Raw genomic sequence first — 14,468 nt, forward strand, 5'->3', positions numbered from 1 at the left:
GGGCAGTGTCACCAGGTGACGTAGCCAGGTTGCCCTGCCCCTTACCTATATAAGCACCATCAAACGGCTTAACCTTTGTGGACAGGTTGAGCATTTTTGTTTTATTGGGTGCGGCGGGCAGCGTGATTGATGATGGATTTACATCGGGGGGACACTACTGTTTTTTTAATTGTCAAAAATAGTTTCTGTTTTTATTACTTTTTTTGTGAATGGATAGGGGTACGTATTCATTCACATGGGGCCGGGATCTGGGGGCCCCCTTGTTAAAGAGAGCTTCCATATTCCAATAAGCCCCCTGCCTGCAGACCCCTACAGCCATCGGCCACGGTTGTGGGGATGAGGCCCTTGTCCCCATCAACATGGGGAAAGCACCAACTTTAAGCATCATTAAAATCACTGCTCCAGAAAAAAACATTTGTTTAAAAAGAAAAAAAAAATTGCATTGATACATGTCTCCTAGAGCAGTACTTGGGCTCCATACCACTTCTTATGGCCAATTACTTGCATATAAGCCTTCAAAATGGGGAATTTAGATTTTTCCTGTTCGTCTCCCATAGACGTCCATAGGGTTCGCCGTTCGGATTAGAACTTTCCCCCTGTTCGGGAGTTCTGCTGCAAACCGAACAGGGGTGTGTTCGGCCCATCTCTAATCCTATCTAATTTGGCCCTAGTATGTTTTTTTTTTTTTCAAAAAGAGGCCCGAGTATGTTTGCATGTGAGGTAGATTTCTTGGATCGTACGCTCCTTGAGGGCAAGGACTGATGTCAATGTGCAGTATGTAAATGCTGCGTAAATTGATAGCGCTATATAAATAAATGTAATAATAAATAAATACATGAGAAGATTTTTTTTTTAACTGTACAGTGAAGCTAAGTGTTCTCTATAATCCCAGATCACAAGCATTGAAGTAGGACAAGCCTGATCCAAATTCTACTCCAATGGCTCCCTCTGGCTCCACTTTTATTTGCTCTGGTAAAACAGCATGGTCCTCATTGCAATAAAATAGGTGGTTTGTTCCATACAATGCTGTTTATGATTTTAATCAAGGCAATGTTTACATTAAGGTGCTCAGGATTTTATGTACGATTATAAACAGCGCTATCCCCACATGTTCGTGATTGAGCGGGACATAAAAAAAACGAGATTTGGCCTTAAATATAAATTGAGATTTATGTGGAAAGTGATCCTCACACAGGCCAACAAATTGCATTTGTCTGGCAAACAAAGCACATTTAAGTTAGTCCAGCTTTATAATACTCACAACTGCTGTGTAAACTAAGAACAAAGCTGTGATTATTCAACATGCGTGGGACAGCAGGACTGCTAATAGCATAGATTGTTATTTCGATGGATTTGAAGCACCTCTCCACTTTTACTCTACTTTCCATAAGAACAACACAGACTTTGTCCAGATGAACAGTATTCATCTTCAAACCTACTATATTTTCCCATTTTGGCCAGATTTATTAAGGGATTATGCTCATTATTGTATTGCAGTAATGTGCAGAAATGCATCTTATTGTAATTTTGAACAACACTCTAATGCACATTCCTGGCAGAGCAGTGTGCTGCCAGAAATGGTCCATGCGCTCTTTTTGGCTCGTTTCGGTGTTCCAGACTAGCTTATTCAATTTGACTTGACTACCTTAAAGGGTTGTTAAATACTGCAAAAATACTCACCATGCCTCTTAGTGAATACCTTGGGGTGTCTACTTTCCAAAATGGGGTCATTTGGGTGGGTTTTATGCTATTTTGGCATTTCATGGCCTCTGAAACTGTGATAGGTAGTGAGGACTAAAATCACCATTTTACGCCCTTAGAAATCCTGCAGGTGGCAATTGGTTTTCAGGGTCCTGTACACGGCTAGGCTAACAAAAAATCTCACACATGTGGTATGCCCGTACTCAAGAGAAGCAGCACAATCTATTTTGGGTTGCAATTCCACATATACCCATGTCACGTGTGAGCAATACATCATTTAGTAACAACTTTGTGTAAAAAAATAAAAATAAAAATTTAATTTTCCTGAAACTTGCGGCAAAATATAAAATATTCCATGGACTCAACATGCCTTAGCAAATAGCTTGGGGTGTCTACTTTCCAAAAAGGGGTCATTTGGGGGGAGTTTTGAACTGTCCTGGCATGTTATGCACAACATTAGAAGCTTACGCCACACATCACCCACTCTTTTAACCACTTGAAGACAAAGCCTTTTCTGACACCTTTTGTTTACATGTAAAAAAAAAAAAATTGATAGAAAATTACTTTGAACCCCCAAACATTATATATTTTTTAAAGCAAAGGCCCTACAGATTAAAATGGTGGGTGTTGCAATTTTTTTTACACAGTATTTGCGCAGCGATTTTTCAAATGCAATTTTTTTGTAAACAAAATACTTTTTTGAATTTTTATGCACTAAAACACACTATATTGCCCAGTACATAGATACCAAACACAACATGCTTTAAAATTGCGCACAACCATGCAGCGGCGGCAAGCTACATAAATTTTTAAAAGCCTTCAAAGTGGTTGTAAACCCTTACAACACACTTTGACCTACAGGTAAGCCTAGATTAAGGCTTACCTGTAGGTCCAAGAAATATCTCCTAAACCTATACGTTTAGGAGATATTTGCCCGAAGACAGGCGCTGCTGTAGACAGCGGCACGCAGGCGCACTGAGCGCGGCACTGTCAACGACGGAGATGCCGTGCGTGTCGGCTCCCGTGCGCATGTGCGGGAGTGACGTCATCGCGACTTTGCCGAATGACAGCGTCGGAGCTGCGAGACCCTACCAAGAAGATGGATGCGCTGGACTACAGGGGACAGCGGTGCATAGTAGTTCATTATGCTTTGCCTTTGCAGGGAATGAAAAAGGAAGTAAACTCATCAGGGTTTACTTCCTCTTTAAAAGCCTTTACAGGTTTTTACTTTAGATTTACAGAGAAGGTCTACTGCTAAAATTATTGCCATCGATCTGACATTTGTGGTGATTCCTCACATGCATAGTGCAATTGCTGTTTACATATGACACCAGACCGACGCTTGCGTTCGCCTTTGCCCGTTGCGTTTTTTTTTATATTATTATTATTTATTTTGCCTTTTCATTTTATTTTTACTCTGTTGCTTTCTTTTTTTTTTCTTTTTAACCACTTCAATACCAGGCACTTTCGCCCCTTCCTGCCCCCCTTCCTGCTCCTGGACAATTTTGAGCTTTCAGTGCTGTCGCATTTTGACTGACAATTGTGCGGTCATACAACACTGTACCCAAACTAAATTTTCTTCCCACAAATAGAGCTTTCTTTTGGTGGAATTTGATCACCTCTGTGGTTTTTACTTTTTGCTAAACAAAAAAACATTTTTCTTTGTTTCTGTTATAAAATTTCGCTTTCTCCTTCACTGACGGGCACTGATGGGCAGTGAGGAGGCGGCACTGATATACAGCACTGATGGGCACCAATAGGTGGCACTGGTGGGCACTGACAGGCAGCACTGATGGGAACTGACCAGCAGCACTGATAGGCGGCACTGTTTGGTACTGACAGGTGGCATTGATGGACACTAATAGATGGCACTGTTATGGGCACTGATTGGCACTGTGATGGGCACTGGCAGACTTTATTATTGGGGCACTGCTGGGCACTGATTGGCAACTGATTAGCACATCTGCAAAAAATTTGCAACATTGGCAAAAGGAATGTTGGGACTTTATATACGTCAGCACACTGTCCTTAAGCCAAGAAACGGCCATGGTGTGCCGCCAGCACCACGCAGCGTTATGAAGCAGAGGGAGGAGGAGCAAGGCCAGCCCCTGGACATCTGTCGTCACTAGGCAGTTGGCGCTCCATGTTCTTCCTCGTATCAAACGCAGATGGAAAAAACAAAGCACACCAATGCGCATGCGCCCAACAATGCCGCTCAAAGATGCGCGGCGTCACGTGGTGCCACACCTGGCGTGCATGTGACGTGGTGCCGATGCGTGAGTGGCGGCACCCACCACCTCAAACTCATGAGGAAGGCGGGGGGGAGCCAAAGCACGCATCGCAACTCCCGGGGATGCAGTCCCAGACGTCCGTAACCACCATGCAGTATCAATAATAGATAAAACTATGAAAATCCTAAATGTCCAGCAAGAGTCAATCTATAATAAACCAATAAGAATTAATTAATTTATTAATTGCACCATATGCTATCTTAAATGCTGTGCTTCCATCCCTATATTTGGTAAAAAAGAGAAGGGGCGGGGTTAGTGGGACTTTATATGAGGTAACGAATGGGTAACTTCATCTACCTCCATCCCTGTTATATGCAAAGAATTTGCAACATTGGCAAAAGGAATGTTGGGACTTTATATGAAGCACTTTTTGTATTATTATTTATATTTTTTGCTACGCAATATGTCATTATTATGTATAATTAAATTATTCAGATTCTATTGAACTATACTACTATGTTATTATTATACATTTTTTGACGTAATCTTTACATGTTTGGAGCCCATGATCACGTGATTTTAACCTTTATCTTCTTAGCTGTGCTTCATATAAAGTCCCAACATTCCTTTTGCCAATGTTGCAAATTCTTTGCATATAACAGGGATGGAGGTAGATGAAGTTACCCATTCGTTACCTCATATAAAGTCCCACTAACCCCGCCCCTTCTCTTGATTAGCACATCTGATGGGGCTATGCTGATAATCAATGTACTGATTATCAGCACAGACCTCCCCCTTTGACAGGGAGAGCTGCTGATCAGCTCTCCCTGTCACTGCGAACTGAGGAATGCCGTTTACCGGTACTTCCTGGTTCTCGCGATGATCAGCTGTGATTGGCCTGTATCCACATTTCCTACAGACACAACATCTTCTTTGGGAAGTTGGGGCACAGCACAGTCTGGAAACAGAAGGGCTGTGATTACCTCTTCCTGGAATTCAAGGAAGGTTCTGGAATTTAATCCAGTTTGTCCTGACACTTTGCGTATCACATAAGCGTTCAGCAGAACCAATTTAAATAGGTATACAGACACTTTTTTGTACCAGCGCCTGGCTCTACGGCAATTAAGTACGGCGCCATTAACTGGTTGTTGAGGTCCACCCCTCCCATATTAAGGTTGTATTCGTGGACACAGAGGGGTTTCTCCACAACACCAGTCACCGTTGGAATTTGGACTGTCGTATCTGCATGAAGGGTGGACAGAACAAAAACATTCCATGAATCCCTCCACTTCACTGCAAGCAAATTATTACATCTCAAGCAGGCTCTCTCCCCCAGTCTAAGTCGGGACTCTACAAGCCGCTGGGGTAAGCCCAGATGATTAGATCGCATAGTGCCACATGCACCAATTCCACAATTAAAAAGGTGACTAAAAAGTGCCACAGTTGTATAATAATTGGCCACGTACAAGTGGTACCCCTTTCCGAAACAATCTTGCCAGTGCTCCCTATGTAGTCTGGGCAGTTCTCGGGCTCCACGTGACTATATTTTCCCTTGTAAACCATAAAACTATATGTATAGCCTGTTGCCCTGCCGCAGAGCTTATACAACTTGACCCCATATCTGACACACTTGCTGGGAAGATACTGATTGAAAGACAAGCGGCCAGAAAACTTAATCAGGGACTCATCAATGCAGACAACTTGATCCCGAGTAAACAAGGCTGCAAATTGTTGAGTGGTTTACGAGGGGCCGAATTTTGTAGAGCTGATCAAATCCAGGGTCACCGAGAGGATGAGTTTTTTGTCGTTGAAGTGCATAAATCGCAAGATCTGCTTGTATCTAGCCCTGGTCATGGATGCAGAGAACACAGGCATATGGGGAATTGGGTCAGTGAACCAATATGACTGCAACACACTCTTTTAAGTTATGCCCATGAGGAGGGATAGGCCCAGAAAGGTCTTAAATTTGGAAACCTTAATAGGTTTCCAATCTCTTGTAAGGGTAAACTGGGGATTAGCGGTGATGAACTGATCAGCATACAAATTGCTTTGGTCCACAATAGATCTATAGAGATCTTCAGTGAAAAACAGCGAATAAAAATCAAGTGACAAAAAAAAAGGATTTTTTGTACTCACCGTAAAATCCTTTTCTCTGTAATTCACCGACCGACACAGCTCCTCTCTTAGCCATTGGGTTGTTAGCCTTATCACTAGGAGAATACTAGGCATTAGTTGTAACACAACACTCAGAACTCTTAGTTCCGCCCAGGGGGGTGGTCCATTGGGTAACAACCCTCCCGTCTTCAGACAGACCTCAGTACATCAACAAGCAGTATAACGTAAAGATAAAAGGAGGGGCGGGTGTTGTGTCGGTCGGTGAATTACAGAGAAAAGGATTTTACGGTGAGTACAAAAAAATCCTATTTTCTCTTATATTCACCGACCAACACAGCTCCTCTCTTAGCCATTGGGATGTCCCCAAGCAGTGCCAAACGAGGGGTGGGAAAAACAGCATAAAACTTCATCCACCATGGCAAGTGGGAACTAGTGAAAACTTTACCCACAAAAAACAACAGTGCATGGAAAAAAACACCACAAAAATCAGGGTATCCTCAACAGGAGTGATCACCCAAAGCCGCACCAAACTGCGGAAGTAATGCAACAGTGCATTAACATAACAGTTCTGTGTTCTTATCGAAAAAACAGGAAAAACAGAAAATATATATTGCAACTACACGGCCGCCTGCAAAACTTTGCAGCCAAAACAGGCATCAGCCGATGCACTGACGTCTACCTTGTAGAACCTGGTAAACGCGTGGACAGACGACCAGGTCGCCGCTTTACACATGTGAGCGGCAGACGCTTGGTGTCTGAAGGCCCAAGACGTTCCGATTGCCCTTGTGGAGTGGGCTGTGACCGGAAAGGTGGGCACCTGCCCCTTCAAGGAGTAGGCTTGTACTACAATCTGTCTGATCCACCTGGAAATGGTGGACGACCAGCCACTGATACAAACAGTGAGTCTGACTTCCGAAAGGGAGCCGTGGCAGACAAATACACCTTTAGAGCCCGAACCACATCCAGAGCGTGAAGGGCCACCTCCTTAGGGTGCTTTGGCTTAGGACACAGAGATGGTAATACAATGTCCTCATTGATATGAAAAGCCGAGACCACTTTCAGTAGAAAAAAAAATTTGCGGACGCAACACCACCTTATCCTTGTGGATATCCAGATAGGGCGACTTGCAAGACAAGACCGCCAGTTCCAAAACCCTCCTGGCCGATGTGATGGCCACTAGGAAGACCACTTTCTGGGAAAGAGTCAACAGGGGAATCTCATGATATTTTCAAACGGCGGCTTTTGAAGCGCTGACAACACCAGGTTCAAATCCCAAGGGGGTAGTGGTGGACGCACCGGAGGGACTACATGTCATACCCCCTGAACGAAGGTACTCACTAAGGAGCGAGATGCCAGGGGTCGCTGAAAACAGATGGCCAAGGCTGAAATTTTCCCTTTAATGGTGCTTAACGCCAATTTCTAGTCTACACCTTGCTGAAGAAACAGCAGGATATAGAAAAAGAGCGCAGATGCCATCCTTTCTCATCACACATGGAGATGTAGGCCTTCCAGGTACAATGGTATATCTTCCAAGAAGAAGATTTCCATGCTCTCAACATAGTTGGGATCACCAAGTCCGTCAGCCCCCGGTTCCTCAACACCTGTCTCTCAATAGCCATGCCGTTAAAGCCAGCGATGGTAAAGCAGGATGGAGAATCGGACCTTGAGACAGAAGGTTCTTTCGCAACGGCAGTCGACAGGGAGCGTCTGCCACCAGACGCACCAGGTCTGCGTACCAGGGATGCTGAGGCCAATCTGGGGCAACCAGTATCACTGGGATCCCCTCAACTTCCACTCTGCGAAGCAGACGTGGTAACAGTTTTAGTGGCGGAAAGGCATAGATCAACTGGTACTGATCCCACGGAGCCACCAGCACGTCTGACGCGTCTGCCCACGGATCTCTTGTCCTGGACACAAATCTTGGCACCTTCCGATTGAGACGGGAGGCCAGCAGATCCACGTCTGGTGTGCCCGACTTCAGGCACAGTAACCTGAATATCTCCGGATGCAATGCCCATTCTCCTAGGTCCAGCATCTGTCGACTCAGATAGTCTGCCTGCCAGTTCTCCACTCCCGGGATGTAAATGGCCGACAGGGCCTGTACGTGTCGCTCTGCCCACCGAAGTATGTGAGCGACCTCCCTTGCAGCGGCTATGCTTCTTGTTCCCCCTTGGTGATTGACGTATGCCACCTCAGTGGCGTTGTCTGACTGGATCCTGATCGGACGCCCTTGCAGTCTCGTCGACCATGTGGGGAGGCACAGCCTGATCGCTCTCAATTCAAGCAGATGATCGGCAACTTGGATTCTTCCGTCGACCAGAGGCCCTGAGCCGACTGAACCCCCATCACTCCACCCCAGCTGGATAGACTGGCATCCTTAGTGATCACTGTCCATCTCAGAGGTAGGAATGATTTTCCTGACTGAATCACCAGGCACCTCAACCACCATATCAGTGAGTCTCTGACTGACTGGCTCACCTGGATCTGTCGATCCAGGGAAAACTGAGATTTGTCCCATTTTGTTAAAATCTCCTTATGCAGGACTCTGGTGTGGAACTGGGCATAAGGCATTGCCTCGAAGGAGGCTACCATGAGGCCCAGTACTCGCATGCAAAAGCGGAGTGACGACCACTTGCGGTTCATCAGCAGTTTTACCGTCAGAGTCTGCAGCTTGTCTGAAGGGAAAAACACTCTCACTTGCATGGAGTCCAGCAGCAAGCCTAGGAACTCCAGACGCTGGGTCGGTATGATCACCGACTTCCTTAAGTTCAACAGTCACCCAAATTCTAATAGGGTCTGCATGGTGATCGCCACATCTTCCTCTAATTCTGATATGGAAGATGCCCTCAGGAAGAGATCGTCTAGGTATCCCACAATCACGATCCTATGTTGCCGTATCTGGAAAACTGGAGCTAATACCTTGGTAAAGACTCGGGGGGCTGATGCCAGACCAAAAGGAAGAGTCACAAACTGGTAGTGGGCTTCCCGACTGCAAACCGCAGTAACTTTTGATGCCGAAGGCATATGGGTATGTGCAGGTACGCATCCTGGATGTTTAAGGATGCCAGTGAGTCCCCTTGATGGAGTGCAGCGACTACTGAGCGAACTGATTCCATTCTGAATCTCTGCACTTTCACAAAGTGATTGAGGGCTTTTAGGTCCAAGATTGGACGTAGCCTGTGGAAATCAGATCGCAGACCCATTGGTCAGATAACCGGGAGGACCACCGGGCTGCAAACTCCTGAAGGCGAACCCCCACCCGAGACATGGGTGGGGGCGAACCTTCATGCGGTAGCACTTTTATTTGTATGCTTGGTAGGCTTGCGGTTCCAGGGACGTTTTGGACCGTACGTGGACGTCCTGTCGGGCTGGGGATGTTTTGTCGAAGCTCCGGGCGGATGAAAAAGCAGTTTATGAGCGGAAAAAGAGGGCCCTTGCCTACGGCTCGGTTCCTTAGCCTTCCTGGCCTGTGGGAGTAAGGTACTCTTACCACTGGTGGCATTTTTATTAATGTCATCCAAAGAGGCTCCAAAGAGCCGGTCGCCAAGGAAGGGAAGATCCGTCAGGGCTTTTTTTGGATGCCTGGTCAGCAGACCAGCATTTTAGCCAAATCAGGCGCCTCAGCACTACAGCTGACACGGAATCCCTGGATAACAGAGGGAGAGTATCCAGGGCCGCGTCACAGACGTACTTAAGGCCTTGCACTAGTTGGTCTGCTAGTTCCACGCAAACAGGAGAAGCTTGTTGCTCTCCCAATTCGCGGTGCAAAAGTTTTGCCCACTCAGTCAGTGTCTGCGACACAAGTGCGGATGCCAGTACTGGTCGCATGGCGGACCCCACAACCGTAAACAGGGAACGAGCCACTGCCTCAGCCTTCCTGCCTTCCTGTCTGTGGGATCCTTGAATGCAGGAGTCCCCTCAACCGGAATCATGGTTACTTTATTTAACCTGGATACTGGGGGGTCCACGACCGGGGAGCCGACCATTTCTTGAGAAGGCTCTCCTCAAAAGGGTAACGCACCGCCATGTATTTGGGGACCGAAAAGGTCCGTTGTGGGGTGACCCCATTCCTTGTAAATTAACTTGTCAAAATAAGTCAGATACGGGAACACCTTAGGTGAACGTGCTGGCTTGCAGGACCCAAAAGGGACCGGTACATCAGCAGAGGGATCCGCTGGCTCCTGAATCTTCAGGGTATCATGCACAGCTGTGATAAGTGCTCCAACAAATGCTTTGTCATGCCCGGACGGGGACTCATCCTCACTGTCCGAACGGTCCTGGTCAGCGTCATCTGACAAGACAGAACAGGGGTCACCAGCCTCAGCAGGACCCGAGTCTGCGTTTGAGCTCTCCCCAGAGGACAGGGGGAAGGGGCCTCGTTAATGCACCTTTCTTCCCATGCACAGCCTCCATCTTAGCAACAAACGAATTGAGGACCGCTAACAGGGTGTCCATGGGCAGTCCGCAGGTGACCCGGTTGCAATTGCCTGGATTTCGGGGGAAGAAACACCAGTTTCTGAAGCCATGCTGACCCTACCCTGTCTACCACCCAAAGGTGACTTAGGACAGTGACAGTCCCACCTTCCTTGCTGCCGCTGACTGAGGGGCACTTTCCTGCTGGACTCACCACCCTGAGGAGTTCTGCGCTGTCCACAAATAGTGCCTGTAGTCCCTGAGTGCTCCCAAGTGCAGAGGAAACAAAAGCTGTGCCGGTGGCAGCCTCCGGAATGAGCGCTAAAACCTTCTAGAAATGTGCTCAGGCTTCAATAAAATGACCGCCCAGCATCCAGTACACAGACAGGAAAAACAGGGAAAATGGCTGTGAGAGCACATGAGCCATGCTGCTGCTAGAGAACACTGAAAATGTGTTCAGGCCTCCAGAAAATGGCCGCCAGTGTCCTGAATAGGAGATCCCTTGGAAAATGGCCGGTGAAGCCCAGGAAGGCATGCTGCCCTCGTCCACACCTAAAATGGCCACCAGCAGCTCCATGAGGTACAGAAAGAAAAAAACAATGTCAGAGACACAGCACCGCACCAGACCAACGCAGACCCTCACAGGCACCTTCCAGGGGCATAAAATACAGGACCCAGGACACTGCTAACCAGCCAGCCCCCCATCCCAGGTGAGAGCCCACAGAGATCCCCTGTATTTGCACACATACACCGCTCAGCAGCCATATGCAGCATCCCCCCAGGGAGGGGAGGAGGGAAGATAGGGACAGGGGAGAGAAGAGAGGGAGGTGAGGGACCCCCGAATCGACTTTACAGGGAATGCCCAGCTGCTCAGCCCCACCAAGAAAGGGAGAGCTGTACTTACCAGTCCTGAAGAGCTGGGAGACATTCCTTTGCAGAACTACTCACTGATCAGTACAGGGTAGCTGCTGGCCTGGCATACTGTGACGCAGACATTAGTAGCCCGGTCATATGTATGTCCCGGAGCAAAAAAGCTCACGACCACCTCTGGAGCTGAGGTTTCGTTGTGGCCTGCCGAGCGCGTAGCTGTGGCCTGCACATGCTCGATGGCCAGACTGGGGAGACAACAAGGATAAGGGTATCCAGCCTGTCACCCAGCCGGCTGTTGATAGCAGATCACAGAATCAATCATTTTGCACAAAAAGCCAAGCTTCTGCATAAAAAAGCACGGACCGATGGGCCCGCAGGGTTCCTAGGACCTTCTCCTTCACTAGGCAAAATAAAACTGAGGTCTGTCTGCAGACGGGAGGGTTGTTACCCAAGGGACCGCCCCCCTGGGCGGAGCTAAGAGTTCTGAGTGTTGTGTTACAACTAATGCCTAGTATTCTCCTAGTGATAAGGTTAACAACCCAATGGCTAAGACAGGAGCTGTGTCAGTCAGTGAATATAAGAGAAATCAACTGTTTCCACCTGAATTCTGGGTTGGTCAGTGAATGGAGGAAGTATGGGCGCTGCAGTAGTGGTGGGCTCCCAATTAGAATGGGCAAATGCAGCGGGAAAGGCACTATGGGCTCAACGGGCCTGTGTTTGTCTTCTTGGTAGTTCTGGGACACTACTTTTTTTAACCACTGCACCAGCTTGAACTGCACTTATGGGACTTGCTACGTCACCACGTAATACTGCAGTGCTGGTTTGACTGCGGCCAGGGTGTACTAGGCCGCTGGTGCTTGGCAGTTCACCAGAAGGATGAGCGGCACTAGTACTAGCTCTCTGCTCCATACGAGAGCCCTGCAGTTCTTGCACCTAAACAACAGAAGAAGAACAGGGTCAGGTACACTTGACCTTAGCAGGGACCACTACTCCATCATCAGAGCTATCTGTTAGGGTGCCACTGCTGTCTACTGGTTTGTATTCTGAGCCTGAATCTGAAAAATGGGTGACTTCCTCTTCATTCTTATCTGTCATGCTCAGAAACGTGCAGGCCTCTTTACTAGTGTGCCTTCGATTGGACATTGTGGCCTCTAAATTTACTGGTACAATTAGTGCGACTCACAGGCAAAAATAGCACCTGATTGTCAGAGCCTGCTTCAATCGCTACCAAAAAACCTGTTAGCGTTCAGAGGGATCAGGCCTGACTCTGAAAACGCTGCAGTTATGTGTTTTGTAAGTGAAAGTGATCGATTGATACTGCACTTAGGTAGGCTGGGCTGGGCAGGGGCTAAACGCAGGTGCTAGCAGGTATCTGGGCTGATCCCGCTAACGCTGAATTTTTGGGAACCTTAAACTATTGGGGACGCTAATATAGTTCTGATCAGATCAAATATATTGATCCCGTACAGATACTACTATACTACTAAGGAAGGTGTATGGTGCGTGCGTGGGTGTTAGCGCTACTGGCACTAATCTGACTCTGCTTGGAGCTGACGCTGACCCTGACGCTAAAACCTAACTGATATCATCCACTGGGCAATCAGGGGGTTAATATGTGGCACTATAAAAAATTAACTAACTAACCAGCGTCACCCGTGACACTAATACGGTGATCACTGGTGACAGGGGGTGAAAGGGTTAACTGGGGTGATCAAGGGGTTAAACCTTTATTCAGTAATATATGGGGCTACCCTGACGCTATAAAAGACTGACGGTGAAACTAACCAACTAACTGGCTAACCCGTGACACTAATAAGGCAATCAGAATGTAGATCTATACACTATATTAGTGACACTGGTGACAGGGGGTGAAAGAGTTAATGGGGGGGGGATCAAGGGGTTAAACCTTTATTAGGGGGGTTTGGGGGTACCATAAAGCTACCTGGGCCTACTACTAACTGCCCTAACACTTATTAGTGACAAATCACACCAATGCAGTGATCGGTGAAAAATCTGAAAACTGCAATTGGTGACACAGTGACAGAGAGTGAAGGGTTTAACTGGGGGGTGATGGAGGGTGACAACTGTACCTATATGTACTGGTCTTAGTGTAGTGATTAGACGTCCTCTCTCTGGAACCGAAAAGAGTTCCACGAGGGTAGATGGCATAATTTTTCTGTCTGTGTTTACACTTATAGGCAGAGGACAGTCTCTCATTCGCCAGAACTGATCACTGAAGCAAATCCAATCACAGCGGTGAGCTGAGAGCGCGCCCTACGTATATCTATGCCGATTTGCCCAGGAGAGCTGACCTGCCCCAATATAATGATGATGGCGGGTGGTCAGCTACTGGTTAAAAAGTAACTCCACTTTTGTTGAGAAAAAACATTCCTCTCTTGGTGATCTATCTACATTGCTGGGGTTGTAGGGTCTGCGTCCCTTTAAACGTGATTTCCTTTTGGGATGGGAATATCTCACCAAAAAATACATTTTTGTTGCAGGGGATGCACAAAATCTGACTTGTATCTTAGTGCAGACTTCAGGGAAATTCAGTAAGCCAATCACACAAACAGGAAATGATATTTCTGGAGTGAGTTCTGTACACCATATCTGAACAGAATGGCTTTATTTACCGGCCGCTAGGGATGAGCTTCGTGTTCGACTCGAACATCGGCTGTTCGCCCGTTCGGCGAATTCCGAACATTATGGGCCGTTCGTGCCAAATTCGTGTTGCGCTCACGGCCCACAATGCACTGCGTCATTGCAGTGCATTGCTGTCTCATGATTGGCCAATCACAGCGCCAGCAGCGAGGAGAGCCATGATTGGCCACAGGCAGGATGCCTGTGGCCAATCATAGCTCAGGCTGTGTAGTACACGCCCCACACTATATAAGGCCGCCAGCGCGGCGGCCTTGTGTAGTGTGTTGGCGTCTGAAGCAGTTAGTGGGTGTTCTGTGTACCTTCAACACAGTATACACCGATCGTTATCGGCCGATTTTCGATCTTGCTCTTCTGTAGTGGTTGTTGTCTGCGTGCCCTGACCGCAGTATACACCGCTATATTCACCTCACCTATATAGCTAGTGATCTATCTTTTATAATAGAGCTTGCAGTCAGTAGTGTTAGGAGCTTGTGCGTG

The sequence above is a fragment of the Lithobates pipiens genome, unplaced genomic scaffold (assembly GCF_037356315.1).
Source record: "Lithobates pipiens isolate NorthernLeopardFrog02 unplaced genomic scaffold, aLitPip1_a1.2 Scaffold_25, whole genome shotgun sequence".
NCBI lineage: Eukaryota > Metazoa > Chordata > Amphibia > Anura > Ranidae > Lithobates > Lithobates pipiens.